Here is a 6,594-nt window from a genome sequence, read left to right on the forward strand (position 1 = left end):
TACTCAGGCAAGGAGAGAATCATTAAAGCAGCAAGGGAGAAAAAGTCCCTAACCTAACAAGGGAAGACAGATCAGGTTTGTAGCAGACCTATCCACAGAAACTTGGCAGGCCAGAAAGGAGTGGCAGGATATATTTTATGTGCTGAATTGGAAAAATATGCAGCCAAAAATTCTTTCTCCAGCAAGGCTGTCATTAAAAATAGAAAGAGAGATTAAAACCCAAACAAAAATTAAAGGAGTTTGTGACCACGAAACCAACCTGCAAGAAATTTTAAGGGGGACTTGGAGGGGAGAAAAGATGTGGGGCTGGGGGTTGGGGAGAGGAGGGAAGACCAAAAGCAACAAAGACTACACAAGGACCAGAGAACACCACCAGAAACTCCAGCTTGACAGGCAACATAATGCCAAAATATTCATATCTTTCAGTACTCTAAACATCAATGGATTCAATGCTCCAATCAAAAGACAAGGCTAATAGAATGGATAAGAAAACAAGATCCATCTATATGCTGTTTACAAGAGACCCACTTTAGACCTAAAAACACCTTCAGATTGAATGTAAGGGGATGGAGAACCATCTATCATGTGAACAGTCAACAAAAGAAAGCTGGAGTAGCCATACTTATATCAGACAATCTAGACTTTAAAATAAAGACTGCAACAAGAAATGAAGAGCATTATATCATAATCAATGGGTCTATCCACCAAGAAGACCTAACAATTGTAAACATTTATGCTCCAAATGTAAAAGCAACCAAATATATAGATCAATTAATTACAAACATAAAGAAACTCATTGATAGTAACACCATAATAGTAGGAGACTTCAACACCCCACTTACAACAATGGACAGATCATCTAATCAGAAAATCAACAAGGAAACAATGACTTTGAATGACACACTGGACCAGATGGACTTAACAGATATATTCAGAACATTTCATCCTAAAGCAGCGGAATATACATTATACTCCAGTGCAACATAGGTCATTCTCCAGAATAGATCACATGCTGGGACACAAAGGAGTCCTCAACAAATACAAAAAGATCAAGATCATACCATGCATATTTTCAGACCACAACGCTATGAAACTTGCAATCAACCACAAGAAAAAATTTGGAAAGATAATACTTGTAGGATAAAGAATATACTAGTAAGGAAAGAATGGGCTAACCAAAATGTTAAAGAGGAAATTAGAAAGTAGATGAAAGCCAACGAAAATGGTAACACCATAGCCCAAAACCTCTGGGATGTAGCAAAGGCTGTCAAAAGAGGCAAGTATATAGCAATCCAGGCCTTCCTAAAGAAGGGACAAAGGTCTCAGATACACAACCTAATCTTACACCTTAAAGAGCTTGAAAAAAAACAGCAAACAAAACCCAAAACCAGCAGAGGACAGGAAATAATGAAGATTTGAGCAGAAGTCAATGCTATTGAAACAAAAAAAGCAGAACAGATCAATGAAACCAGTAGCTGGTTCTTTGAAAGAATTAACAAAATTGATAAAACCGTAGCCAGTTTGATCAAAAAGAAAAAGGACCCAAATAAATAAAATCAGGAATGCAAGAGGAGAGATCACAACCAACACAGCATAAATACAAACAATAAGAGAATATTACCAGCAATTATATGCCAATAAAATGGGCAACCTGGAAGAAATGGACAAATTCCTAGAAACATAAACTACCAAAACTGAAACAGGAAGAAAATTTGAACAGACCCATAACCAATCAAGAAATCAAAGTACTAATCAAAAATCACCCAAAAAACAAGAGTCCAGGGCCAAATGGCTTTCCAGGAGAATTCTACCAAACATTTAAGGAAGAGTTAACACCCATTCTCTTGAAGCTGTTCCAAAAAATAGAAACTGAAGGAAAACTTCCAAATTCTTTCTATGAAGCCAGCATTACCTTGATTCCAAAACCACACCAAGACCCCACTAAAAAAAGAGAACTATAGACCAATTTCCCTGATGAACATGGATGCAAAAATCCTCAACATGACACTAACCACCTGGATCCAACAACACATTAAAAAAATTATTCACTACAACCAAGTGGGATTTATACCTGGGATGCAGGGCTGGTTCAATGTCTGCACAACAATTAATGTGATTCATCACATCAATAAAAGAGGACAAGAACCACACGATCCTCTCAACAGATGCAGTGAAAGGATTTGGCAAAATACAGCATCCTTTCTTGATAAAAACCCTCAAGAAAGTAGGGATAGAATTGAGGATACCTCAATATCATAAAAGCTATGTATGAAAGACCCAACACTAATAGCATCCTCAATGGGGAAAAACTGAGAGCTTTCCCCCTAAGGTCAGGAACAAGACAGGGATGTCCACTCTCACCACTGTTATTCAACATTGTATTGGAAGTCTTAGCCTCAGCAATCAGGCAACACAAAGAAGTAAAAGGCATCCAAATCAGCCAGGAGGAAGTCAAACTTTCACTTTTCCCAGATTACATGATACTCTATGTGGAAAACCAGAAAGATTCCACCAAAAAACTGCTAGAACTGATCCATGAATTCAGCAAAGTTGCAGGATATAAAATCAATGCACAGAAATCGGTTGGGTTCCTATACACCAATAATGAAGCAACAGAAAAATCAAGGAATCGATCCCATTTACAATTGCACCAAAAACCATAAAATACCTAGGAATAAATCTAACCGAATAGGTGAAAAAATCTATACACTGAAAACTATAGAAAAAGAATTTGAAGAAGATACAAAAAAAAAAAAAAAAAAAGGGAAAAACATCCATGATCCTGGATAGGAAAAACAAATATTGTTAAAATGTAAATACTACCCAAAGCAACTTACACAACCTATGTATTCAATTCAATCCCTATCAAAGTAACACCGGCATTCTTCACAGAGCTAGAACAAACAATCCTAAAATCTGTATGGAACCGGAAAAGACCCTGAATAGCCAAAGCAATCTTGATAAAGAAAACCAAAGCTGGAGGCATCACAATCCCAGACTTCAAGCTGTATTACAAAGTTGTGATCAAGACAATTCTTAAAAAAGAAATTAAATGATGTAACCATGTTGAGAGCAGTTTTGTTATTCCTCAAAAGGTTAAACAGAATTACCATATGACCCAGTCATTATAGCCTTTGGTGTATACCCAAGGGAAATGAAAATATAGGCCCCCAAATTTGTACACATTCATAGCAGCATTATTTAGTAGCCAAAAAGTAGAAATAATCCAAATGTCCATCACCTGGTGAACAGGTAAAATATGGGATACTATACAGCAAAATAAAAAGGAGTGAATTATTGATTTATAATGCGACATGAACCCAGAACACATTATGCTAAGTAAAGGAAGATCACAAAAGAACACATTTTTTCAGTGATTCTATTTAATCAAGTATCCAGAACACACAAATCTACAGAGAGAGATTAGTGGTTGCCTAGGGCTGAGGAGATGGGTTGAAGAGTAACAGCTAAAGGGTATGGGCTTCTTTGGGGGGATAATGAGAATGTTCTAAAATTGACTGTGGTAATAGTTGCACACCTTGTATTGCTGGAAAGCCATTGCACATTGGACACATTAAAATGGGTAAATGTGTCATATGTGAATTCTTTCAATCAAACGGTTCTAAAAATTCCTGATTTAGCTACCAGAGGCATACAAGTTTTTTGTTTTTTTAAAAAAGAATTCTTTCTTTTGTCTCCTACTTCCTTGCTTCAGGTGGCTTTTTGTGAAGATGCAGGCTTCAGACCCATTATTTCTGATTCAATTTGATCTCACAGTAGTGCGTAGTGGAGAAGTAACAGTTTTAGATGCATAGCTTGTATCCTCTATGATTGGAATACCAGGGAATACAGAAAATACAGGACTTGCAATCAGGAAACCTAGAGTGGAGACCTGACCCAGCTGTTAACTATTTGGCTGACCTTGAAATAGTAAACTAATCTCTGTGAACCTCAGTTTTACTGATTTGTACAATTTGACTGAACAACAACAATGACCTTACATAGTTATAGATCCAAAAAGACAATAGGCTCATTCTTTTACTCAAAGCTATGCTAGGGGCCATAATGGAGGCTTGCAGAGCCCTGTGGAGTCAGGTAGAAATCAGCTCTAGATGCTTTGAGAGCCAATGGGAAAGTCACCTGATCCAGATTAGGAAATTAAAGAAGTAATCCTTCAGGAGAGGTAATGTCTCATCGGATTTCTGATCAGGGAGGATTTAGGCTGACAAGAAGCCATGGTTTTCCAATACATTCGAAGAGGGAGAAGCTAGACAGAGGTTCAGAAAGGCACTTAAGCAGAGTGTACAAGCAATTTTATGACATCAAATAGGATTGGAGCACTGGTTCTCACACTGTGGTCCCTAGATCGTTATCATCATCATATGGAAACTTGTTAGGGATGCAAATTCTCCATTCACACCACATACCTACTGAATCACAGACTGTGGGGATGGGGCCCAGCAATCAGTGTTCAAGTAGCCATCTAAGGGGATTATGATGCCTGATCAAACTTGACAAGTACTGGACTATAGCCTTGGGTACTAGTAGCAAAAGATGTGTCTATATTAGTTGAATGTTTACACAGTTCACAAAGACAGTTTTGTATATGTATTATATATATATATTTACAAACAGCCTAAATATACCACTTGAGGCTATTCATTACAGAATATGGAGATTAAAGAAAATGTAATCTGATTATCTAGATATACATATTGATAATATTTGGTGTATTATATATATATACATATATATATGTATATATATATATATGTATATATATATAGCAATATTGGGCCATAATATACATTCTTTGTGTTTTTTTTAATACCTTGAGTATTTTCCCATGGAATGTGAATTCTATCATTCAGTCCTAAAAACTCATGGAAAATGTTTTTTTATGACTGCCAAGTATTTCATCGTGTGGTTTGACCATAATTTAATTTACTATTTATTATTGTTGGATATTTAGATCGTTTCAATAACTTTTATAAATAACGCAATGATGAAATACATTTACATAGTTTTCTCCATCTTTATTTCCTAGAATATATTCCTAGAATTAGATTTGTATTGAGAAATTTTCTGTTTACCTGTGTCTCTCCTTCTGGTAAAAGACTCATCTTTTCTGGCTATAGGACTAGCTAGTATCCTAGACTAGACCAATTATGATGTCCATTCTTCAGACTATACTTATTAGTTTAGGAACGGTTATTTGACCTAGACTGAGCCAATCAGTTTAATGACGATATTGCAGGGAAACCATGTTCCTCGCCCTCCCGCGAGTATGAAGAAAACAGTCAGCTGTAGAAAGTAAAGAAATTAATCTAAGGAAAGAAGCAGAAATTAGAGGTGGAGACCATCCAAATTTTCAGTGTTTTCCAGTTTACTCTTCCAAAACAAAAATCACTGAAAAATAACAATACCCTAGCTTGAGCTAAGTTTATTAGTCATAAATAATAAAAAGGGTCTTTGAAGGGTATGGATGTGATTGCATTAAATCTATATATAAGTCTGAGAACATTGAGCTCCTATGTAGTATTCAGCCTTCCTATTTGGAAACATATTATGTTTCTCCAATTATTTTTTATTTTCTTTTATAATTTACAGTAAAGTTTTGTAATTTTCTTCAGATAGGAACAACATATTCCCTATAAAGTATATTCTTAGACATGCCATTTTTGGTTGTTTTTGTTAGAATGTCCTCCATATTAGATTTCTACTGCTTCTGTAACTAGTTACTACAAACGCAGTGGCTTAAAACAATGTAAATTTATTATCTTACCATTCTGGAGGTCAGAAGTCCAAAAGCCGTCTCATTGGGCTATAATCAAGAGGTTATCAGGGCTGTGTTCTTTCCAGAGACACAAGGGGAGAATCTATCTCCAGCTCCTCCCAGCTGACCCACTTGTTCCATCTCCAAAGCCAGCAATGGCCAGTCGAGTCCTTCCCCGACAACATCTCTCTGCTTCTGGTTCCTCTGCTTCCTCCTTCCCTGTTTAAGTATTCTTGTGCTTACATTGGGCCCACCTGGATAATCTCCTTAAGGTCAGCTGGTTAACAGCTTCATTCTACCTGCAACCTTAATTCCCCCTTGCCACGTAACTTAACATATTCAAAAATTCTGGGGATTAGGTAGTGGACCTCTTTGGGGGGACTATTAATGTGCCTATTTCACCCCTCATTATACATATAACCTGGCCACTGATTTTTGTATATATGTATATATGTATGTTTATAGGTGTGTGGATGCAAATATTATATATATTCTATAATATATATAATTTTATAATATATATATAACTTTTCTGCATTCACAGAAAAGCTCCCCAAACAACTGTGTGCTCTTGACATTGTCTCTCGAACATATTGCAATCGTGCTTTCATTTTCACCATTCCACTAAAAACTAAACTTAGGTTGTCAATTACCTATGTTTTGCCAAATCCAAGATGAATTCATGGTTCTCATCAGTGGGGACTTAACTGATATTCATGAAATCTCAGTGTCTTGGCACAGTGAAATTTTATTTCTTGCTCATGTCACAGTCAAATGAAGGTTGGAATAGGGAGACAATGATATTGTATGACCCAAGC

General features: G+C 36.3%; 1 long non-coding RNA gene across 1 annotated transcript in view; it reads right to left on the bottom strand.

Annotated features, from left to right (window-relative positions):
* LOC123383074 overlaps nt 1-6,234 on the bottom strand; it is an 89,052-nt gene extending 82,818 nt beyond the window's left edge. Inside the window, exon 1 of the long non-coding RNA XR_006592386.1 lies at nt 5,786-6,234. This is a non-coding gene — a long non-coding RNA (uncharacterized LOC123383074). The remainder of the gene's footprint in view (nt 1-5,785) is intronic.
* Between the last annotated feature and the right edge of the window lie 360 nt (nt 6,235-6,594).

Source organism: Felis catus, chromosome F2 (assembly GCF_018350175.1).
Source record: "Felis catus isolate Fca126 chromosome F2, F.catus_Fca126_mat1.0, whole genome shotgun sequence".
Classification (NCBI taxonomy): Eukaryota; Metazoa; Chordata; class Mammalia; order Carnivora; family Felidae; genus Felis; species Felis catus.